Here is a 26,613-nt window from a genome sequence, read left to right as displayed (position 1 = left end):
GTTCCTAAACTGTAGCGTACTCGTGATGACCAGTAAAAGGGGGGAGACCCAAAGATACCCTTTTTCTTTGATCTGCTAAGGGTAGTTTCATATAACATACCCCCAATTTACAATCATGAGAAACTCTGGAGTTAGATTAACATCTGCTCGGCCGGCCAGAGCTGAGTTGGATAAACACAGACTCACCTTTTGGTACCAGATAGGTCAGTGGGGTGCGTACCAAGAGCGAACATTACCATCCTTATCTAAAGAATTGTAAATTAAGACGTGACACTCAACATCCGGACAAAAGACAGAACCTTGTTGGAAATAAAGAAAAGCTACAGAGCCAGTTTCAGATGGATTAATGAATCTGTTACCAATATGCCTCATAATTACCTACTGACTGTGAAATACAAAAAGGGACAGCTCAAGCATCATATTAAGACTTTCCACGACGCTGTATGTAAAACACCAGGAAAGTTAATATTACGCCGTAGGACCCGACCGTCGTGCCATGGAGTGCCACAGTGCCATCTACAGATCGCAACAGCGAATATTGGAATTAAAATCATTCTGTATTTTATTCTCCTGTTTATAATATGTTGACTACAGCATTAGTGCAAATTAAATGTGTGTGTGCTACAATAAACTGGAAGTCCAACCGACGGAATGACCGTCAGTCAATGAACTGTGTGAATAATACATTTTCAGTTTTATTGGTCACTCACTATAATCCATCGTCATCTCTTGTTTGAACATGTCAACTGATTCATGTTTACATTCCGTATATTTAATGCCTGTGTAATGAGTATGGTATTAATGTACTCTTTGAATGTGATTTGGGATGCCAGGATAAGAGAGATTAACTTTTCTTTTATAAAAGTTAATTTAAGAATCAAATCCCCTCTGTGACGCCCAAAGGCAAACCCGCCATTTCATTGGATGTAAACCAGTGCCGAAACTCCGCCCTCGCCAGTGAAAGCGAAGCGCGCTGCAGTTCAAAGTTTAGGTTTTGTTTTTCAGTCTAGTTTGGAGTCTTTTTCTTCCCAGTCTTTAGTTTTTGTTTTAGTTTAGTTTTATTTTATTTTGTCTGTTTCAGTTATAGTTATAGTTCTACTTAGATTATTTCACTTATCTAATTTTTGTTACCTTTTTGGGAGGCTCATTTCCTAAGCAAAATCCACGGGGCAGACTTAACCAATAATTCCCTTTTTTGACCAAGTTTACTTGAAAACCCAATTTTTGTTGGGGTTATTTTGACTCGACCCCACTCAAAAGCCACTCAGCCAACCTGCCCGCACCCTTATGCAAAAAGGGGAGACGAGATACCGCATCAGGTGCCTTCAAGCCGAACCAGAACCAGAGACTGGACCGCACACTCCAAGGATCCTGAGCTGCTCCACCTGCCACCATTCCACCGGAGAAAGAGAATCTACAAGCGTCCGCTTGGGGACTCGCTCATCCAAACTCCTGGGAAGGCAGCCAAATTCTATGGATTCTTCTCAAAGTAAGGTCCACCCTTGTCTACCTCTCAAGGAACCTCGGCTGTGGTTTGGTAATTAATAGGGCCGAGTTAAAATAACCAAGTTTTCATTCACGCAGTAAGTCATCCTTATAATTAGCCAGAGACCGCTATAGAAATATTAAGTCCCATGTCTGTCTTATCCCTGATCTATTGCACTGAATCTTTGGTGTTATGTCCTCAATACCATATGTCCTAAGTGCTGTCTTACCCCCATGTTAAATAAATGACCATATATATATATTCGATCCGTGTTTCATGTTTCTTAAGTAATTCCGGTCAATTCAGAGAAAATTCTAACCTTCAGTTACGACTCTTGATATATATTTTCATACGTTCCTGCCAGCGTAAATGGTAGGTGGTGCCCCATTTTCTAAACGAGATCTTAAGAATTAATGTCATATCTAGAACGCTACACAACTTAGCTTCTGGTACATTGCGTAAGGCATTGACTCCTTCTCAGTTCTGCAGTAAAGTTAAAGTAAAGTTACACCCTGTTGCGTAGGCATAGATTCTACATTATAGTCATCAGTCAGAGGTCTTTCTTGCTATGTTCAATTGCAATTTCTTTTTCTTTTTGTCTCAGAAGCTACACAGCAGGGGTTCTTGGTGTTGCCGTTCCTTCTTGGTTTGGTGTATAAGAGGCCTGAAGACTAACCTGAAGGCGTTTAGCATATTCTACAGACTCCCCATCTTGAAAAAGCAGACCCATGTTGTCTTTGGTCCTATCTTCCTGCTGACACTCCAGTATAAATGCTTAGGACTTACGTGCACCAACATGTAAAGATGATTATTAAGCACCAGCTACTTCTACAAACCTTCATCTTCGGCAACTGGAAATAACAGAAAAAACACTGCTACTGATGAACATGGCCAAACAGACTTTTGACCTCCCCAGACTTAGTCCTCCTCCTCCAAGACATCTTATATTGCATTGTTGCCAGAACATGCCCACCAATGAGTGTACATTATCTTGTGTGTTTAGTTTGCTATATTATGTATAATTGTCTGATAATTGAAAAGTGATGGCACTATCTCATATCTTTATCATGTGTTTGTGGTTTCCCATCTAACCCTTCTGCCAGACTCATGCAAGAGCTAATAATTAGAAACATTGCCATTGGCTTTTTTTACTTAAATTAGAAAGTAAGCTCCAGCCTTTGAACACTGTAATATCACTAATGAAGCTACATAGTTGGTTTTATTGGTTCATATTAGAAAACACTACTGTTTATCTTAAGGCTGCATCACGTGGGCCATGGAAACATTATGATTTCTTTGCAGTGAGCCATAAAATGTTCCACTCAGTAGGTGTTTGACATCAGCATGTGACGCTTTCATGCTGGGAGACTGATGATAAGATCAATACAGCGGTCATGTCTTTGAATTAACCTACGGTCAGAACATGCTCAGCTCATCACAAAAGTAGAAACATGACAAGCATCATGAGTCACTCTGTCGAAAGGTAATAAACACAGACTTCCAAGCTGCTCCTCTAAATATACCAAAAAAAATATACATATAAAATAACGAGCAATGGTGTTTCCAATTTTCACGGCTATTTGACTATTTCACTTTTCAAAATTTATTTCTATTTTGACAAGTGAAAGTAACTTCCTGGAATATCCTAGAGCTGCCGAGCAACTTCAGATTGACAAAAAGCCAAACAAATAGGCAGACTGAACTCTCCAGGATTGCTTCATCTGTTTTTTTATGATCACTTTAATAACTTTACAGGGAATAGAAAGATATGAAGGTGGTAACAATTCTCTCATTAAGTGTTGGCAAGAAATTGGAAATTATGGGACAAGAGTTTATTCATTTATTCATGAAAAACACCTCAATGGAAGTGCATGATATTCTTTTGTCTCACACTGCCATTTATGACCAATCAGCTGAGTAATAAGCGCAATAAGACCATCTTATTGAAAATGTGCTTGCTAGACCATGCAGAGGTCCTTACTTATTTGCCTCTTCTGGCACTGAGACTCCCCCCACACAGCGACATTTATTAAGAGCCATTCCACTTGACACCTGAATGGCCATATCGTACCTCTAAGTAGTTCTCTATTTCTTCTCTAGAGATGTTTGAGTATTAACAAAACACATACAAAACTATACAAGTACATACAAAAACTATTTAGTTTGTTAAGTGTTAAATGTAAAGGGTTATCCTTAAACTGTCAGAACATTTAATTTGAGATTCAAAGTTTCAAACTGGATCCCCAGCTGGGGCCTTTCTGTGGGGAGTTTGCATGTTCTTCCCGTGTATGCGTGGGTTCCCTCGCATGTTAGGTTAATTGGTGTCTCTAAATTGTCCTTAGGAGTGAATGTGTGGTTGTTTGTCTTGTTTGTCTCTGTGTGGCCCTGTGATGGACTGGCGAGCTGTCCAGGATGTACCCCGCCTCTCGCCCAATGACTGCTAGGATAGGCTCCAGCACCCCCGCTACCCGACCGACGGATTAAACGGGTAAGGAAAATAGATGGATGGATGGAAGTTCCAAACTGAAAACTCTTTTGAAACTTACAAATGAAATTCAGGATAAAGTTGTGAGTGACAGTTATGGCAAGAAAGACTGGGGCTGGTTTCTTTCTTTCTCTTGCTTTTGTACTTTTATATGGCAAAATTTACATGAAAGTACTAAAACTTTTAAGAAAAAAGTATAAAGTATAAAAAGCATACAAGCTTTAAAATCATGTGTGAACACAACAGACAACAAAGGAAAGTCAGAGACAGTGACTCCACAGAGAGAAGAAGTTGGGTTCTCACACTTAAACTTTCATCTCTTCTGCTGTAAAGCTATCATTTAGCCCCACTCTAACGACTTCAAATACTGACTGCATCTCTCATTGGGCATCTCTCAGCCTCTTAGATTTTTATAGCCTATTAGATCATTTGTGTACAGTATGCAAGCTTTGGCGAGGTCATAACAAATCGGCATGTCTTGCTCTTATCCCCATTTGTGATTATGCAGTGCTTGCAGATGTCCCCCACACATACTATCATTGCTTCATTGCTTTTAGCCTTGGGGTGATATTAAACAGTAAAACACATTTATATTGATCACATTTATATACAAAGTGCTACTTGAGTTTCAGACCCCCCCCCCCCCAAAAAAAACTCTTGTTACGCAGTTTTTGTCTGTCAACAGTGCATGTGCAACTATTACATTTTCTCTATATTTATCTACATTAAATGTTGTGTGACATAATTGCATTAACTGATGCACTATTCATTTGGCTACAAAACAAATCTATCTCTGCAAAAAAAAAAAAAAAAAAAAAAAACTTTTAAAAGTTGTGTAGCTCTGATGGTAGTTGCCATCAGGGAGTATCAGAACTGCTAGGTCCCAAAAGCACCTACTGACAGGGTTGCTGGGCTGAAAAAAATGACAACTGTGCCTCATCCTTTAAGCTGTTCAATGTATCCAAGTCCATATCAACAGAAAGAATTGTTTGTTTTGTCATCCAGTGAACGAGCAAGAAAGAACCCAACTTGAGTCACTGACTGCATGCCCAGGTGCTAAGCAGATGTTGAATCTGAGTGAAAGGTTTCTTGCTGAGTGGATGTTTGGTTGGGTGGCTGTCTGTTGTTATTGCTTCCCTCTTGGCTGGGGAATTGGTTGCATGGGCATATGGCTGATTGGCTGACTGGTTGGCTGACCCACCTTCTGTTTCCATGAGCCCGTGCACCAGAGCACACACACAAACACATACAAGTATAACCTTCATTCTCCTTTGCCAGACTCTTCCAAGAGTGTTTTTAATGAGAGCCACGTTGCAGCAGAGATATTGATTCTAAAATAAACATAATTTGATAAGTAACATGCTGGATTTATGATTACTTTCAATATTTAGCAACATTTACGAGACAAAGTCATGGCAAAGTTTGCCCAGGTGTCTTTAAAAAAAAACAGGACAATGGTCACATTCAGTAATATGGGCAGAAGGTATGAGCTGGTTTCCGTTTTCAAGGCATACCAACTTTTCAAAACAACTAAAACTTTCCCTCAGTTTCTGCGGAATGAACTGTCAAAGACAGAAATTGCAGGAATCCCTCCCTCCCTTCAAAGCTTTTTTGAAGATTTTACATCTACAAGAGCGCCATCCATCACTTTTTGGCAAATTAAAGGTAAAGCTGTATTGATAATGAATATTTGCAACCAGCGTCAGGAGTTGGCATGTTCAATATTGGTGAGTTAAATGGCCTACTTTTGGCTTGCTACTGAGACAGAACATTTAAGTATTTTTTTACACAAACCAACCAATCAGTGTCCACAACTTATCTGTGACATTTAGAAAAACAAAAAACTAGATCTCACACTACATATAAATCTCTGAAACCATTATGAACCATCACATCTCTTGTTGTCAGGAACAGTTTTGCTTTCTGTGCCTTGAGTTAGGACGAAACATACAGAAGCTGCTTTTAGTTTTCATGGACATAAGCAGCACCCTAATCGGACATTCAGTGTTTCAGGTCCTAATATTTTCAGCAAAGCCGTGAATCTTTGAATTTCAAATCTGGCTTGTACCACACCCTGATGTTACACGTGGTGTTCAACGTTAAACACTTGAGGCAAAGCTTTGGTGGAAGTGAAGACACAGACCTTCCTTTCCCTGTGAAGTCTATTTTCATGTCCCACAGTGGAATTTTGGGTAGTTGCAGGAAAGGTTTGAACAAAGCTTTTTTATCTCCACAGTCGTACCTCTGGAATGATGACAGTTAATGCAATACAGACACAAAACGGTGCACTTTCTCTGTGCATGTATTCTGTCAGAATATAGACATACATGTTGATTATAAAACAAAAATATATGAGGGCAAGTCCTGGACTGGTATTAGAAAGCTGATGAATGTGACAGACATTGCTTTCCTCTAGGGATTATGATAACATTGTCATTGAGGTGTTGAAGTCACCCGACAACAACCTGCAGACTTGGGACTTTCCCCAGATCACATACAACAACAAGTACCCCTGCATGGCAGAGCCCTAAACATGCACCTTCAATCAGTTTGCTCATACAGTGGCAACTCGTAATTATTGCTTATTTCTTATTTAAAAAGAAATGTGGCTGAGTATTTGCTCAAACCAAGATGAAGCTGCTTGTTATGTCTGATATTACATTATTTTGGGGTCATGCTAAATTTAGTCTTCTTTCTAATGTGCATCATGTCCTGTAACAATCAATTTGGCTTCATGTTTAAACAGTAAATGTAATCTCAACATTAAACTCATAGGTCACATTACCAACAGCAAACCTCATTGACAATGTCAACAAAAGCTGCACATTACAATTTCCCTGGTGCCCACAGTAAAACATGTTTCTTTTGGCTAAGGTGGGTGATTCCTATCAGTTCTTGACCACCTGTCTATAATTGGTGTTTTTCTCTGGGCCCCATACAATATATATATACGGTATACATATGTATACATACACCTATATATATATAGATAGATATGAAACCATCTCAGCACTGCACACTACCTTTGAACAATGTCCTCTTTGTTCACAGACACACAGTTTCACCTCCCCAACCAACCCACAGGAGACAGCCTCTCCAAAGACATTCTCCTCTTTCTATTTATTCCTTTCAACATTTAACATTTGAGAATGTCACCTTCTCCCTGAGAAACCAACCTAGCACAAAGCAAATCTATTAGAGTAAGAAGGAAACTCATGAAAACAGCAGCAGTTGTGTTATTCAGCAATTATAATTTCAGCCATGTTTGTGAGAGGATCTGACCATAAGCAGAAAAAGGAAATATTCAAACATGAATCAAACTGCGGCAAAAGAAACAGCTGATCGAAGTAACAGGATTTAAACAGCTAATCATCTAGTAAAATGATCTGACCTGCTTTTTCTCATTATGTGAACTAAATAGTGAGGTTTGCATTATTTTAATGTTTTTCATAGGAAAGAATGTCTTTCACTGCAGTGCACCAAATCCAATTCCTGGTTTTAATGCTTTTCATTGGCTGAGATGGCAACAATGGCTGAGAACATCAGGGAGAGACTAATTCCACCATTTTCTGCTAGAAGCTTTAAGGAACCCAACAAGCTTTAAGATCCACACCTGCTTCTGATAACATTTAACAGCTGTGTCTCAGAGGGGGCTTATTCTATAAGTACAGTCCTCTTATATATCCATCACACTTACAGCAATATCAATCTTCAACAAAGCTGTGACAGACAACTGAGGTCACCAGGAGAGGAAAAAGCTGATGCGTGTGCCTGTTTATGTGGGCCAACAATTCAATCAGGAACTCGATTTGTATCTGTGCTGTTACTGTAAACAAATTCATCCAGCATAACAGTAGTGCTGTGTAATGCTCATCTGTCTACAGTTGCATTTTTATTAAGCCACTAAAGAAAAAAAATGGAACAAAAATGTTCAGTAATTGCACTGCACTTGCCAATGTTCAGAATTTACTCACTCGACTCGTTAGTGTGAACTTTCAGCATTATCCATTTGATCTAAAACCATGCTGAACAGAATAAAATAGATCACAGTGCCTAATCTCATCACTGCACAATCCATATGTCTTTCTGGTAATAGGACAAAGCTGGTCCTTGGTGCTTTGAAAGGATCCAGAAAGGCTCCTTATTCAGGTTACTCTCTAATTAGCACAGCACAAATCAGGTAACGGACATCTGCAGAGGAGTGGAGCTCATAACACTTCATCCGCTCAGGCCAGATGGCAGAGATGGTACAAACCCCACAGAGACCACTTAGATACAGAAAAATGTGTCACACATTAAGAGGCAAACCTGTCAGGTTTTACACGTCCCACAGTGGATTTAGAAAATACAAAATGTTTAACAGTGTGTTTTCCCTGCATGCGTTTAATTATGAGGAAAGTGAGTATCCTGCTATACAAAACAAGGAACAAAAGGAAAAGGATGAAAATCATTTTTGGTTGTTGAATGTATTTAATAAGTTAACCAACTGATGCACAAATAAGTTTAATAAGCATTTACTTCAAAGACACTTAAAAAATGCCCCAGGAGGCTTTCATGACATTTCAAATGTCATGGAATAATTTGATGGAAACCATTTAAACTTCCTCACTTTTAAAATGACGACTGAATAGTTAGGCTACATAACAATCAAACACATGTCAAAAGTACGGTAAATTATATTCTTTATAATTTGTAACTAATTCCACCTGACAACATCAGTGAAAGTATTTTTCTAAAACTGAAACTTAAGCAGACACTGAACATAAACTGCCCTTGGGGCAGCTAACAGCTCAATTTAAGTTACCGTGGTGATCTAGCTGGGTTAAAAGGAAACCACTGAAACACTGACTTTCATCTTAAAAGAGTTTGGAAAGCCACAAATTTTACTTTGCTTTAAATCTCTCTGGTGTGTCAATTTAATCCTGTATTTAGCCATTAAATTGGATTGCAACCCCTCCTCTTACATCCATCATAATGGCCAAGAAAGATTTAGGGCACCAATTTTTTGAGTGCCATTCTTGTTATCAGTACCAATTTGAAATGACATTCGGAGCGATTTCGTGCTTATTGCGTTTTATTTGACCAACGGTCATAGTTAGAGATAAAAACAACAGATAAATAAAACAAAAAGAATTGCAGCACACAAAAGAGGATTGCAGCTTAAAGTGAAAATTTATGTTCACATTCAGCATTTCAGGGAGACAAAAAACTGGCTTTCTCACATAATCTAACTCATCGAAGCAAAGCACACCAAAGGGCCAAGTAATCAAAAGAAAATTTGCATATCCAAAGAAACACTTGCTCAAGATTATTATGAACACATTTTTAATCCTCTAATCCTGTAGCAAATGCTTATATACCTTGTCAGAAGAAAGATCCCTTTTATGTTCTTTGTCTCACAAGCCATGAGTCACCAAGTTGCACAATTAATGTGCAAAAGAAAGAAAAGATTTACCAAGAGCAGCATTATCCTTTGACAAGTCTGTCTACTTCCCTCTGTTCAACAACCCAACTGACAATACAGTTTCCAATTATAGAAACAAGAAACTCATGAAGAGGGGCAAGTTTCACTGTTCCCTGAAAGCCTCCAGGAGCAGTTTACTTAGCCAGAACAAAGCAACACATTTACTGGTGTTAACTTCGTTATCAGTTTTTCTTTGATTTTTTTTTAATTTTTTGGTTCTCTGAGATTGGAGGCATTTGCCACTGCTCAAATGGCTCCCACGTTTTGCCCTCAAAATAATTAGCTCCACTTTGTTGCTGCACTTGTTGTTATGTTTGAACTTGTTGTTTTCCGTTTTGTTTCTTTCCATTATTGCAGCCTGTCCTCTATTTTCTTGAGCCCACCAAAGGAATTGCCCAGGAATGACATTACTAGTCTCACTTCAGGAAAATTAATCACAAAACTTTCAAAGAACACATTTCAAAGTTCAAGTGTTCAGTAAAACAATCATAGATACATAATTTCATGCTCTGGCATACATTAACAGAATTATTTCTCTTTAATTTAAGGATCACTTTTACTTTCTTATAGCACCATTATGTTGAAATGTAAATTTGGATTGCAAAATCATGAAAAACGAGATTGCATGTTCTTGCCATGTATGCGTTTATTCCCTCCTGGTACTCCGGCTTCCTCCCACTACCCAAAAACATGCATGTCAGGTTAACTGACGAGTCTAAATTGACCCTTGAAGTGAGTGTGAGTGTGGACGGTTGTTTGTCTCGTTCGCCTCTATGTTACCCTGGTGACCTGTCCAGGATGTACCCTGCCTCTCGCTCAAAGACAGCTGGGGTAGGCTCCAAAGGATGGATATCTTTTTTTTAATCTTGTTTTTGCACTGTGCACTAAGAAAGAAAAATAGATCTTTGATTAAACTCAGCTGGAACACAGGGGATGCTCCCATTTGTTATTTTGTCAATTTATTGTTTGGTATATAAATTGCAAAAGCATACAGAAAAATGCTCATAAAAACTTTCCTAAGCCCAAGGTGATATCTTCAAATTTGCCTCAAATATATCAAGCATGTGCCAAGCCAAGTAAACTTCCTCTCTATTACTCTTCTATAGCAAAGCAGAAGACACAATATTAAACTTCAGTTTATTTAAAGATCTTGGTTATATGTGGCAGACTGGCAGCACAGAGATGGTGGTTTATAGCCTCTGTGCATTTTGTGCAGTTTAAATCCTGACTTTTCTCAGATCCATGGAGCTCAGTTCATCATCAGAGAATACAATGAGTCCTCGGGGAGCAAAGATACAGAGCGTTACTGGGGGAGAGTTATATGTACACAGTTTGTCTGTAGGGAATCCAAGAGACACTCAGAGAGCACAGCAGAGCAAGAGAAAGAGACGGTGGAAAAAGAGAGGTTAGCTGCTTAGAAAGAGAGAAGGAGCTCTGGAGATTCAGTACACGTCATTGACCGAATCAATCAGTGTGACCTATTCTGACAGAGGAGACATGCAGAAAGATTACAGCATTCAGTTCTGAGTAACAAAAGTCAGTTGTACAATAGGCTATTTCAGTTTGCAATTACTTTTTTTTTCATATCACTATAAATCTAAATGTACCCACTCAGAAGATGACATTTAGTGAATTATCAAAGAGTAACCAGAGGGGAAAATAACAACAAACAAAATTTGCAAAAATTTTGAAAAACAATCAATTCTACAGCAATGATCTCAAAGGTGCAAAACTATTATTCTGTCTTTATGAAAGTGTGCTTCCATAGCTCACATTTTGCTGAGAACAATAAGTCTGTACTGTCAACATATTAGGCTTCCTGTCCACTGATGCAATTTGACCTATGTATTGTATTCTTGAGCTTTAGATTAATTTTGGAATGAGACTTTACTAAATGTACAGCACACTAGGGATGTGCCTGCATTAAACCACTAGTTACATCTCTCTTCATTGGCTACCAGTTTGTGACTAGGTAGGTCCCAAATCTGAACAAATGTGCTGTGTAAAATTACTATATAAAATATAAAATGTTACAACAACCTTCATAGCAAAATAGTACAAGCAGGGTTGTGTTACTCATCAACTGGGGAGATTTAATGCCTGAGTGAGAGCCAGGAAATAAGAGGTTCTCTCTTCATGGTCACAGCTATTCATTGCAATAAAGACAAAAAATATATATCTATGGAAGTCTCATTGCCAACACATTCATGTATGTTTAGAAATCTTTTTTTTTTCTTCGTCTGGCTTGCAAGGATGAAACTCCTTTTCAAAACACTGTTTGTTGTTAAAGCTATTAGCCCTCTTAATGTTTGTATATGTCACATATAGAAAGCTGGCCACACTTGTGAGTCTCATGATATGTTTTGAACATAGTAGGCAGATAGTAAAAATTCCTTTGGTGCAGTCAAAGTTCACAGTGTCTCAGAGGTGCCTATTTCTGATGATTACTAAAGACAAGAAGAGAAATATTTGTTCAATACAAAGGACAGACCTGCAGCCTCATTAGGGGAATCATCAGGGGAAATATACTAGTGTGTATACTTTATCCAACACGGTACGCACATTTTAGGAAATGTTGGAAAACTGCAAGAACTTTATAGTTATATTACTGTGCACAGTGAGTATCTGCAGAGCTGAGAGTCATTAGACGAACATCACCATAGTAGACAACTAATTTAGCATAGTTGCAAGATGATTTGATTTGCATTTACAAAAAACTATCTAAAATAAGATGTCATTGTGGGATTTTTGACAACGTAATGGGTACAAAAAGTTTCCTCTTTTTGAGCAGTGCATTTTTCTTTGACACTCGCCATTTGTGCCAGAAGCAAGAACTGATGTGTGATAAAAGGGAGCAAAACCAGAGAAGACATATGGGTTAAGATGCAAAAGTGACTTCAATGTGTTACGGTGCACTCACTCTACAGAAAATGTGTGGTAAACCTCTCGCACAACCTTAAGCAGAAGCATGTTGCGTGAGTCTAGAAAACGCTCTGGGGAGACATACAAACAGGGTGCCTCCAGGTTAGATTCCACTCACAGAACAAATATGGATTAAAGAATGTTTTGTATTCTTATAAAATACATGTAAAAAATAACCTAAAAGTCTAAAACCAATATTCATTTTTATCTAAACTTCATGTTTATCTTTGTGAGTGGTGTTTCAGAAATAGTTACGCCACATTAGGCATTTACAGTTTTTTAAACCGCTGCTACCTTTAACATGTATCTTAATATGTTACAGCATTATTTACAGCTAAATAATGCAAATGCACACAGGCAGGTAAGGATTTCTTGAGGGAAGGATGGAAGTAGGGCACAAACAGACATCTCGTACACCAAGATACTCTGTAGATGTTTCCCTTTATCTTTTTTTTTTAAACTGCTGCTTCATCTAGGCAAAACAGATCAATTTCAACTGACTACCACATTTTCTCTATTGTGCCCATAAACAGTGTAACAAAAGCATGGCAGAAATAGCAGGGGCTCTATACCTCCAGTATTCACTCAGAGATCTTGACTCTTTCATTGAAATATAGGTTCATGCAATCTGTGTAATAGCACATAAAAGAAATGTGCAGTAAATGTGAGACTGCAGGCTACTAAGGTTAGAATAAATAGTGATTCCTCCTACTTTCAGATTTAACCAATATCCCAGTTTATTGCAACATGGGGCTTTAGGAAGACCATCAAGCTAAATATATTTTGAATCTGTACTTTACTATTCAGTGGAGGACATTTAGTAACATTTTAGCAGAGCACCAGATTACTTCACATTTTAATCGCCTTCCCTGCAGTATAAAAGCACAGAACTCCTTCTGCTCATCCTGCACAGGTCCGATCGAGAACATGCAGAAAGTGAACTGAAAATCCTGTGACTTTACTGGTTTATTTTAATTCATTATAAATATGTTGCGCCTTAAGAAGCCCTTTCAACCTTATATTAAAAAAATACAGATGTACCTTGTATGCTTACATTTAAGTTATTTGTTCATGTTTTAAGTTGTTTGTTTTTCCTTCCCTTTACTTTACTGAATCTGTTCACACTTGGCTGGCTTATCTGTTACAAAAAACTACAGTTAATTACACATACTTGAATATTCATGTTTGTTTGTTTTTTTTAAACTTGTGAAACTGCTCATTTGCATTTCTATTGCTGCATCTGTAGAACTGAAAATGGCTAAAAAAACAATAAGGTACATACCAGAGCATGCAAAATTCTGTGTAGCCAGCTATAGTATTAAGTACAAATCACTGTATGTAAAACTATTTTGTAATCTGCCTTTAAATATCATGACATTTTCCAAGCTAATTAAAGGTGCAGTACTGTTCTCAAGAATGCCCAGCTTTTGCACATTTTTGAGACCTCTTAAACCTCTCACCATGATATTCAAAACTATACAATGTAACATTCATATCTTCGACTTCTTTGTGCATTACAGGAATAAACTTTTGATGAGTGAAAAAGTCCGAAGTTGAAATCATGAACCTGTACAGCATACTCGTGAACATGTACGTGTTCTCTCAAGCTCAGACAAAAAGGAGAGGACAATGGATGCCCACTGTAATAAAAATAGAGATACACAGAATGCAGATCGACTGTCTTTTCCTAATTTGCTCAATTTCAATTTCAATTGACGGCATTGAAAAATAATTTTGTGTAGCTTTTCATTAGTAAAAACTCATGCAGTTCATGTGTATAAATTTGACCAGTACGGAATCAGATATGCAGTCAATGACCATGGCCAGTTAATTTTTTTAGCGTCAGACAGCTCTGACTAATTTAATCTTTGTGTCTTGCTCTTGTTTGACAAAAATGAAAACATAAGAAATACGTCATTCTCAAAAAAAATGTCAGACTGCGGCGCCACTTCAGAAAAATTATTCAGTAAATTGCTGTTCAGATTTAAGTAGGCCAAATACACTTAAACTATCAATTCTAATGACACCTAGCACCATCCACATTACGCCTCAAAGTTTTAAGTGCGTGTTAGAAATGTGAGTACCTACTCTATACAAATAATCTCCCTTTCCTTCATTCTCCTCACTGTCCTTAAAGCATTCTCATGAGATCTTATCACTAATGAAATCAGTGCACCCCTCTAACTAATGTAGCCATGGTGACTACTCCCTAAATGAGCAAGGTGACCTTCTCTGAATGCATTCAGGGAAAACACAAACAGATTATGACTCACCTAAAAACAAGACATATCTATTTCATATTTCTACTGATAAATCTAATTTAGTGTACAATTAGTATTTAAGCTGTGCATTACAAATTGACGGTAGAAGTCAAAGCTGGGAATTGCTGAAGGGAAGCCACTGTCAATACTATCTCTCGTGGGGTCTCATAGGCTTCACTGGTTTCCACACATTTTTCATAAAGACCTCTCCCTGACTGTGAGATTGACAGATAGGGACCAGAGTTCTGGACATCTTCAAAAGCTGTTGATGGGTGTTCTATCAAGTATCACAGTCTCTGAAAGGGGAAAGCTTCAATCTCCAATATTGTGGTTTTGAGCTGCTCTCTGCGGGAAAAAAAGCAGACATTATTGGTAGAAAAATATCTATCTCCATTTTGTCAAGTTGCAGACAAGACAGAAGGGTCAATACAGATGGCCAATTATATATATATCTTAGCACAAAAAAATGTGATAATTGCAGGGTGACACTGACAGTGGCAGCCAAGAAGACCTTTCTGTGACACATGTAAGCATAACTGTCCATCTGAGAAAGAGACATCTGTAAGTCTCTAAAACAAAGGTCACATTTATGTTATTGTTTCTCAAATATATTCAACAGCAGCGATCTAGAAAGTCACTGTGTGCATACAGCTTTGCCATATGATGAGACTGGAGAACAAAATAAATAATATAAAATGGACGAGGTCGGAAATTCCCTGACAGCATGTCAAGAATGGTATTCTTAATGGTTAATGTCTGTCTATGCAAACTAAAAGATATACTGTAGAAACACACTGTACTCGATAGAAAATAACTGTTTAAGACATGTGAAAAGGCTGAGAGCTATGTTGTCCAAAACAGTGAAGAATGACAGTTAATTCTGTTTAACATTTTTAGACCAGTCAGAAATCTTCACATGTTCCTGTGTAACTAGCAAACTACTCTGCCTTTAAAAAGCAAATGCATTTTCTCTCATTGACATAATTTATAGGGCAACTGGGCCCTCTTGCATAAACTGCCTAAAAATAATGAGATGAATGAGAATTAGAATAAATTTTGTTGAGAGTCAGTCACGCTAAAACACAGTACTACAATAGTTGTAGAAAAATGCACATTATTCTCATTCAATTGAAGGGCCAAGTTGAATAGTTTCACTTAACATGACTTTGAGCTTCATAAACAAGTGGTATGGTGAAGGACTCTTATAAAGAGATGTTTACCATGTTTTCTGGCAGATCTACAGTGCTAAAACGGTGTCTTGTCCCCTTAAATGTCATCCAAAGCTTAGAAAAAAAAAGAAAAAAAGATGTACACCAACATTTTGTCATTTTTATGGAGAAAGAAACTAATTCTATCCAGTAGTCTTGAACTCTTGCTCGCGAGACATTTTTTAGCAGCGTAGCGACTACCACATAGTTCCCGGATTTACATGTGCAGTCAAATTCCAGGCGGTGTGTCCTGGCTAGAGTGTACACATTATCCACCACAACCAATTTTAAAGGTGGACATGTTTTTGCGTCACAAAGAACAAACAATCTACCAGTACGTCTCAGAGAATTGCACTTTGTTATCGTGAAATGTCCTCAAGAAAAGATGTTTTTGGTTAAGGAGGCAAGCTGACGCTTTTAAACTTCCCTATACACTCAGCAATCTTGGATCAGTGGATGAAATACATTTTTCTTTTTTAACATGTACAGCTGGATTTGAGGTGTTGTTGTAATAGAAAAAAAAAACAGCGTATTTACCTAAGCCTTTCCTTTGTTTATGAGTTCCAGCTTCCTGACTGAAGCAACACAGAGTAGTGCATCGTCACAAGACATCAACATGATTTAGGAACATGACTGTCAATATATAATGTGAACTTCATTTACACAAGCATACAGGCAGCAATAAAATGTTGTTTACTGAGTATAAAAAAAACTGTTTGTTCACATCTCAGATTATTCATCTTGAGCAAAGCAATACTTTGGCATCTACCTTAGTCTATCTACCTTAAAAAACATAATTAAAATTGATAATGCATACAGTGTATTCAACATGTGGTGCCTCCTGAAATACTGCTGCGATTATATACAACAAAGAAGTGTCCTTTCAATGTTGGATCTCCAAAGATAACATCAGGTAGTTAATTATTACTATAAAACCTATAAACCATACAATGCTAGATAATCCTGGTGGATGACATTAAATCTTACAATCTCTAATGATAATGTAAGGGCAGAGATTGCTAAACAATGTGAGGAGATCTACTAATGGTTCTGTAATAGGAGCCATCAAGACCATGGCATTTATTCTTCCCCATGGATGATATCTATTTCCTGTAAATAAGGATACAAGTGCAGCTCTGATCTATTAGCCAGTCAAATCCCGGTAGTGACATTATACTGATTCATGAGTCATAATCTTTAACTGCTGCTCAACCAAAAATCTTTTCAATATCAAATTCTAACACCCTGTGGGCTTAAAAGATTAATGCAGAAGCCAGTTGCAATCTTCACAGACAGCTTTTTCTTGATCATCCGAAATTCATGTATTTAAGTAATTACAGGGACCACAGAACCTTCTGGACAATTCCAGCAGCATATTCCACCACAAATCAGCAAACTCTTTGTGTCTTTGTAACAGATTAAACTAAATAAGTTGTCAAAAAAAATCCTAGCTAAATATACTGTATATTTGCGGCTTGTACATTTTGCTGTTTTGAGTTGTTCTTCACATAAATGTTCTTGCAACTGCCGCAGATCCCCATGTAAAAATCCTATTTGTGAAAAATATTGACCAATTTTACCAACTAAAATGACTCGAGTTGTTTTTGCCGTCAGCACCTTGTGCATAAATTGGACAATGAAAGTGTCAATTATGGAAAAAATATCACCTCGGTAGTAATTGTGGCTGTGCCCAAAAAACTGAACTGACTGATGTGAAACAGTTATTTTCACTGTGAATTCTTTCAACTCGTGACTAATAAAAATCACTAACTAAAAAGTTGGAGTTTTTGTTTTTTGTTTTTTTTAAGGATCTAATACACAGTGAATTACTCCTCATACGGTACTTCTTGCTCCCGCAGAGCCATCCTGTACCAAAAAGGTTCAAAACGAGGCAAAAAACAACATAAAGGACAATTATGAACATAAAAACATTTGGATAAAAAAATATAAAAGATAAAAAAGAAAAAGAAAAAAAGGAGGTAAGAGTTAGGTTAATGGGAGACCAACTGTGAGTGACGGAAAGTGTGTGTGCCTATGGGTGTTTGCAGTCTGTTTGGCCCAGGAGATAAAAACTGTCTGTCTCAAGAAAACAATGCAAAATGCAAATGGTGGACCAAGTGCTTCTCCAGGGATGTAATACTGTACACCACACACACCGTGGCATAACTTCTGGCAATTCGTGAGATTAACCTATTTGTTAATGCTGGCAACATAATTACCTTGAATTGACATTGCTTTTCTTGAATTATACATACAGGTTTCTTTTTTACTTTATCACTACCATATCACCAAAGTGGTTTTATGTACAGCAAAAAATGTACAACATAGAAAAATACTGCACTTGACCATGTGAAGAGTTGGCATGACGTGAATGCATAGCAGGTTAACCAAGTGAGCAATGCAGTGAATTGTCCAGGGAACCCAGACAACCAAAGAGCAGCTTTATTTCTAAATCATTTAAGTCAACATAATTTGACTACTGGAAAATTAGCAAATTTTTACCAATGATATACATTATCAGCTATGACAGGCGTACCATCTTGTGACCTCACTCTTGAGGGAGTCTGTCAAAATCTGATTTTTATACCGAGCTCAGTTGCAACAAAGTGTAAAAAAAAAAAAAAATTAATTCCTCCATTTATAAATTCAGTTATTTATCATAGGCGCTTTATCCCATAGAGGGTCACAGGGGGCTGGAGCTTACTGTATCCCAGCTGGCACATGGTGAGAGATGTAGCACAGCCTGGGAAGGTTGTGAGTTTGTCATATTTGATCATATTGGTTTACTGTGATACTTAGAAGATTTATTTAGTGATTACATGTATTTTTTCTGACTGCTGATGGCGGATGATCTAAGAACAGCTACACTCTGTTATTTCACCAAATATCCATCCATCCATTTTCTATACCCACTTAATCCAACTCAGGTCCCAGGGGGGCTGGAGCCTATCCAAGCTGTCATTGAGGGAGAGGCGTGGTACACCCTTGACAGGTTGCGAGTCCACCACAGGGCACAAAATGTCTACTACAATTAAAAATATAAATCAATTAATGAATAAACATCAAAATTACAATGTGATGATGCAATTGATTTGGTTCAGAGAGAACGTTTTCAAAGAAAAATAAGGTGAATTACAAAAGCTATTCAGACAAATTATACAAATTTATTTACCGGTTGTTAACCATCTAAGTCATGTTAGCTGGTCATTCAAGTGGTTAGGATCCACTACAGGGTTACTTCCATATTTCATGACCACAGACGGCTAGTTCAGATGACTGTTTGGCAGGTTTTAAGATGAAAGCTGACAGATATGACAGGAGACATGTGGCCCTAAGAGGAAAATCATTCTGGAGCAACATACTGAAAGTGGATGGGGAATCAGAAGAAATAAACATATGTGAGAGCAAGAGAGACAAAAAAAGTCACAGGAGATATGGAAGAAAAAGATGAAAACAGGAACAACCTAACAAACGGTTGTTCCTGTTTCATCTTGAGCTGATGTGCACCAACCAATGTTGTTTGTGAGAGTGTGTCAACAAATCAAGACAGAAAATGCGACTCAGGAGAGCCAACTGATTGAAAGAGAGAGACTAAAATTTGGTGAGGAGAAAAAGAATAATCAAAAGCTGAGGGAAATAATCTGAGGAATGAATCACCGTGCATGCATACTGAACCCCTGCGTCAGTGAAAGTTTCAACATTGGTTCCCTTTATTACACTGCAGAATATGAACCCTTCATGTTGTTAAGGGAGCCTTGCAACTTGTTGTCACATTGTTCAGTGATAGCCCATTTCTTTCAGTTTATGGTAACCGCAACCCTAATGTTTGTTCAAACTAAGCTAAATTATTCCAGCCACTGGGTTAGACTGATGCTGTGTCCTTAAAAAACATGGTTCTGAGAGAAAGTTGTGCACAACACGGGTCTGCACAAGACTATTTTTCAAACCTATTCAAGAAAAGAATCTGACCAAGTGATTATTTTCAATTAAAGTCTGTCCTTTTAAGTTTCTAAAAATATTTCCCAATGCACATACAATTGAATAAGCCATATTTCCAGATAGATCATTCAGATTCAGGCAGAAGATATTAACAGACGACTAATCGACTTAAATTGGCTTGATTTGTCGACCTGAAAAATCACCTAAAATGTCCATCCCTACAAGAATGAAAGCTACTATCAGTACTGTTTTGATAGCTCTGTCAACAGCTTTGATGCAGAAATCCAGAGTAAAATACTCATCAAGTCCGGTCTGACTTAAAGCAATGCCAGCCGCTCATTCAGCTCTATTTTTTATCACCCTGTTGGGTGTAATATGATCAGAACAGCACAGTCAGCTAAGAGCTCAGGGAATCACCCAGCATCAAGCAAGTAGTCTTTGGCTCACAGCCCCTTAGAAGGCTGTCCTTCAAAAAGGGTTTTCATGCATTTTATTAGCCTAGCAGATGACCAGTGAGGAAAATAGTGCCAGGGGAGGGCTATGAAAAGCAAATGCCTGTTCCTGCCTGCAAAAATGTACTTTCTGATTCCCATACACTGTTGGAGCTCTTTTTCTACTTGAGTTTTCAACACTTTTGCACAGCTCCTCTCCAGTAAGAGGCAATAATGTTTCCCTCAAGCCAGTTCCACATGATGACTTGTGTCTGGTTTTGACATTGGAACGACATGTTCCCCAGACGGAATCGATCTGTCTATCAGCAGTGTATAACAATCGTGGATGAGTGCATTAAATATCTATTTTCCAAGTTGTTGCTGTTGATTTCAGACCATATTTGCTAACCTGTACATTCAGTTTCACTTCACAAAGATGAGTTTTGTCCCTTTTTATGCAGGTGTAGCTAGACCAGTTTAGGTTTTTTTTAAGTCATACAAATCTCTTGGTATCCACCTTAAAACATAGAAAGAAATTCCTGCCACCTATTTCTGACACTGAAATTGCTGATACTCAATAAAACAGATTTATGATGTCAATCTATGTGCTACACAAGTGCATGAGAGATAACTTACGTGTCACAATAATTGTACTCTTTAGAGTTTCAGCGAACTTTAAAGCAGAGTTTCTACTGTAGTGTGTAGATCGAGTATGCTTCACTAGCATAGTCAACACAAATTTAACAATTGAGTTAGGTCTATGACTGACACAAATCTTCTTAAAACTAAGAAAAACGAGAGGCGATTATGCGTTTGTTTTTTTAAATAACTAACACTTAACATTTGTAGCAAAATCTATTATATTATAACAGAAACATGAGGAACAGATCAAATAAACACCAGGTTACTTAATTTATGACTTAGCAAAAAAGCATGTTCTCAATTTCAAAACAAAGTGAATTTTTCAAAATCAATCCTAGTGCCCAACAAAATCCAAGTCATAAAAACACAGCATATTAGCCAGAGTCTTTAAATAACCCAGAATGTTATTACATAAATATGGTCTTTAAAGTGGAATTGAGTCATATTGGTTTAATGTGAAATAACTGATGATACCTGATACATGATGGGATGACTTCAGCTGCTGGAAACAGCTGCTCAGATGGAATAGATGTCCACAAAGTCTGTTGCTACAACTTTATCAGTCCAGGCAATCTGACAGCTAGTGCAACCTCTGAGATGTTGCTGATTGACATCATTAGTCTTATTGTTATTGAAAGCATGTTATCAGAGTCCCGGTCCTTCTGAATGCTAGCACTGGAAGCAGCTAATCTTCACTGCTGTTTGCATTAGAAAGTCCTGCTTCAAAGGTGCTTTTTGTAGAAAAAAAAAGTTAACATCAAAACTCTAAGTAGAGCTATCAACAGAATTAGAAAAAGTATTACACATGACGTTTTATAAAAAATAAAAATAAAACACCTGTACTATGCAGACGAGATAGCCTATACAACTGAGGGTCCTTTATAGAAATCTGCACTTTGCTGTAACACCACTTTATGCCTCTATATAGAACATGAGTCATTAGTGGGTATATATGCCCTGGACCAAACAGAAGATGAACAGGAACCATTTCAAATGAAAGGAGCAAGTAGCAATCAACAGGTAAAACAGCCAATGGAGAGTATTTTTGTCGTCCCCCCCCCCCCCCCACTATCATCTGGTAGGCTGGAAAAAGAAAAAGACGTATAAATGATTGAATTAATTATATTTAATATCAATGGAAACATACAACTTGTCTAGTAACACTGTGATCTTTGTGGTGATAATGTTGGAATACTAAAGATTCAAAATCCCCCTTTTACAGCTTCATGTTGCAGAGTCTGTCAACAATAGTGCCATAGTTATCATCATCAGGTTGCTGACTTTTGCTCATTTAAGGGTTGCTTATTTAAAACCACTGCAACATGAGGTGCAGCCACACATACTTGACCATACAGGCAATCAAAAAAGCGAGACGCAAATGCAAATACCCCACACTGACACGGTTATTGTGGACTGTTCAAATAACAGAGATCAAGGCAGTGTACAGAAAAAAGGTAGAAAGCAAGCTGCAGCACAAAAATGCGAGATGCGTGGTTGGGGATGAAAAAGATCACAGGCTTCAAATTGTAGGGGATCAGAACTATCTTTCATTGAGAAGTCAGTAGGTCCAGTTCAGATCAACACTCATAATGTTCCTTACCGGCCTCCAGCAACACAGACCTCTCACCCTACCTGCACCCACAGCTTCCCTGTCACTCCTTCATAATGCCTCTCAGTACCTCATGGGTTTTAACACAGCCTCGCATACATGAGCCAACTCATCAGGACACACAAACACCTTCACTTGCTCTCCCTCCAGACCATCAGTCTCCAGCAGTCAGGTGTAGAAGCAGCTGGAGAGATTGAACTGAAAAAAAGTATGTCGGACTGCCAATGGTGTCAGGCTCAGAGTCCTGATGGCCTGTGAAAAAAAGCTATTTGGGATTCTACAGCACCTCTTCAACCTGAACCTGGGTATGTGAAATTTCCAGTGCAGTGGAAGATATCCTGCCTTGTTCCAGTACTTAAAAATCCCGTGCATCTGCCTCCAGTGACAACAGACCAGTTGCCCTAAAATCCCACATGATGAAAGTCTTAGAGAGATTGTTATTGGCTCATATTAGCAGACAGGTGAACACCTTTCGGGGGCAACTACAGTTTGGTTATTGTACAGGAGTTAGTATCCCATCGGCTACCTGCTTCAGCAAGCTCACTCATCTGGAAAAAGCAGGCAGCAGAGCGAGGATTATGTGATTTGATGTACCCAACGCTTTTAATAAATTTCAGCCTGCACTGTTTTGTAAGAATAGCCAGTGTATTTCTAGGCCCGGATAAAAGGTGAGGGTTGCGTCAGGAAGGGCATCCGGCGTAAAACATGTGCCAAATCAATGATGTGAGATCGACTCGCTGTGGCGACCCCAGATAAAGGGAGAGACTGAAAGAAGAAGACTGTTTTGTAAGAATCTACAAAAAATACACGTAGGTGCTTCCAAACCCACCTGTGTTATCAATTTCCTTACAAATTTGTGAGATTGAGGGCTTGTGTCTCTGAAAAGGTGGTAAGCAGCACAAGAGCACCACAGGGGACTGCACTCTGTGTATTTTGCTTCATGCATGTATGGGGAGTATCAGTGATAGACAAGCGTGAGGAACTGGTTGACCACTTTGTGGCATGGTGTGGGAGCAATCATCTCATTTTGAACACAAATAAAAAACGAGCAACAAAGAGATGATTGTGGATTTCAAGAGGACAGAGACGAAGAAAAACACTGGCTCTGTCCTAGGATAAGAGGTGGAGATGGTGGAGCACTGCAGATACCTGGTAATTTACCTGGAAAACAGGCTGTTAATGCAACACTAAGGCCTTCTACAAGAAGGTACAAAGCAGACTGTACTTTCTAAGGAATAATAGGTCCTTCATTGTCATCAAAAAGATGTTGTATTTCTTCTATAGGTCTGTGGTGGAGAGTGCAATCTGCTCTTCCACCATCTGTTGGGGCATCAGGATCAAGGGCAGTGACTCAACAGAACTTAAAATGATCAAGAAAACTGCGTCTGTGCTGGGGACTGCTCTGGAGCCCCTAGAGTTGAATGTATAAAGAGGAATGCTGCACAAGTTGAATAACATAACGGAAAATACTGCACACTCTCTAAACAACAAAGTGTGTTTAGTCAGGCGCTTCTTCGTCTCACACAGAACCACACAGAACGGTACAAGAGGTCATTGCCGGCAGCAATAACCACACATAATCAGGGCTCATAATGATTGATGATATAAAAAAAAATTTACTACAACATAATTTCCTTTGAGACGAATAAAGTTTTTTTTCATTCATTCATTCATTTTTAATTTCTCATGTAAGTCAAAGATCACACGCAGCTATTATCAATTTCTCAGTAACTTGAAACAAAAGGTGTGTGCCAAGTGTACACTGCTGTTTAGAGAGCAGTTTGATCAATTTGCAGCCGCTTTATAAAATCATCATCATCATCATCATCATCATCGTCGTCTGAATTGTTTAACAAACCATAATGACCAAAACACTGACTCTATTAACTGCATACTTGCTAAGGTAAACTGAGTGGAGTTTTAATAGTTTCCCATAAAGGTTGTTTTGTTAAATTCCATCCAAGAATGCATGAATGAGGAGGTGAATGAGGAGTCTCATGTTAGATGTACATAAGAGAAGCTGTTTTTTTTCTAAGTCAGACTGCTGTCTGATAAGGCTAGGTATGAGCAGTGGTTTCCTCAGTTGATTCAACTCTTACCCAACAAGGCCCATTTTGCATTTTGTAATTCAGGATTGAATCAATGAGGGTTAACTCAGTTGAATATTTCTGCACATATGAAAGAGAGAAACCAAAGGCTTGCGTTACTTTGAGCACCAAATGTAGCTAACGCTTCAGACATTCCCAGAAAAAAAGACATTTAATGACAGTTCAATCATGGGATTTTCTGAAAACATACTGGGAGATTCAAATAAATTCAATCTAAATTGTAAAACACTTTTTAGACACATCCCTGCTCTGCGGTATTCCATGGCCTATAGATTGTCACTCAATATATGCCTTGTATTAAATTCACAAAGAGGAAACATTTCTAATAAACTAAAATTGACTGCTGCTCACCCCAATATGTGTGCAGTAACTTGTTAATGCACATGCTCAGCTTTCTAAGAAAACGTTTCATTGCACCATCCATTTCTGTCTGAATGAGCAGGTCAATAAGACCCAGATAAGGGGCTGGCATTCACATAATTATCAGCCCTAAAACATGGCAGAAAATCTCACAGAGACAGAAAATATCACTCATGAGTCACTTCACTACCCAAGCCACATGATGTTTGATGCTGATCTCTGCTAATGAAAAGTTCTATGACCACAATGTGTTGATTAGCACTTTTGGACATTTTTCACATTCCTGGGAGTGCAGCCATACTATGGATGTGTACTGCTACAGGCCTGCAGAATCCTTGCAGTACAACTGTGATTACGGCGGTGACTGAGGTTATATATAGCCACGTAGCCAATGGCAGTCCCTGCCTCGCTCATGAGCACCCTTGGGATCTAATGACATAGCCAGGGGGTTACACTTCATACTGGTTAAAAGCCTTACTCTGGCAGTGCCATTCAGAGTAGGAGTACTGGCTGAAGAAAAAAAATCTGAGGATGTTAAATATACAGTGCAGAGTGAGAGGGCAAGAGTACATTTTCCAGTCTATCATGAGGGTGACAAAATATCCAGACACAGCATCCTCCATCCGTTCCCTCTTGAGATGTTTTGATGGTTTTTATTTTGACAATTCCCTTCTCACCCAACTGAACCACAAAATCTTAAATTATGATTGAGAAAAAAAGAAATCACAGTCCTCCTCTTCACTGACATCTCCAAAGATAAAAAAAAAAAATCCATGCAGTGTACCCATGGCAGGGACAGGCAAGCAGCAGGAGAGGAATGGGAGATGTGCCATCTCCTCATCAAAGGATGCTCCAGATTTTACTGAGGTCCCAGAGAAGCCGTGAGCAGCTTCAAGGCCTGACCTAGACTATGACACATTTGGGTGATATGTTCTACCTTGGGGCTGCTGGACCTTCCACCAGATCAGCTGCTTGGGAACACACAGCTGACATCATCATTCCTCTCAGGCAAAAATCTGCTGTCTCTCTCAATGCATGAGACACATGCATGATATTAACTGTATATGTTAAGCAAGTAGCTGACACTTCTTATTAGTTTACTACTGGGGTCCTGCCTCAACAGTTGCTTCCATCTGCCTGTTATAATCAGCATATATGTTGTTTACCTGACTCTCAGTCACAAGTTTATTGCTGAGTTTTTCATCTGAAGATACGTGACCTTCTGCTGTCTTGTTAATTGGAACAGTTGATCAAAACCATGGATTCAGTGAAAACAACCCATACAGCACACTCAAGCACTGGAAGTGCATGAGAGATACAATGTTTTACAGCCTTTCAAGCTGAAATATACTTTTTTAAGCAGTACTGCATATTTGCAATACAATAGAAGTGCTTTAAAACAGATGCGATTAAATGCAAGAAGGGCTGGCTCACTGTTCCAGACTAAATCATAAATGCTTTCTGTGAAAAGTGGAATATGGATTCTATATATTTCTTATTTTATGCACTACTAAGGATGTGATAGGTTTAAAATTAAGTTGAGGCTGAAAGGACTTTTAACTGCAGCTGTATTGATCTTATGCAATGGCTCATCTTATGATTGCCTTGCAGAATTTGTGCATCCCACAATATCCTGCATTGTTAATGTGAACAGTGCATCATGATAGGTTTCTAAATTACGATTTCTACTCTGAATAC

At 38.3% G+C, this 26,613-nt stretch overlaps 1 protein-coding gene across 1 annotated transcript in view; it reads right to left on the bottom strand.

Annotated features, from left to right (window-relative positions):
* Positions 1–26,613, bottom strand: part of pde4d (phosphodiesterase 4D, cAMP-specific) — a 129,767-nt gene that overhangs the window by 101,042 nt on the left and 2,112 nt on the right. The window lies entirely within an intron of this gene.

Source organism: Leuresthes tenuis, unplaced genomic scaffold (assembly GCF_036924035.1).
Source record: "Leuresthes tenuis unplaced genomic scaffold, fLeuTen1.0.hap1 SCAF_6, whole genome shotgun sequence".
Taxonomy (NCBI): Eukaryota; Metazoa; Chordata; class Actinopteri; order Atheriniformes; family Atherinopsidae; genus Leuresthes; species Leuresthes tenuis.
The sequence above is the reverse complement of the archived record's forward strand: the minus strand, read 5'-3'. Positions and strand labels throughout refer to the sequence as shown.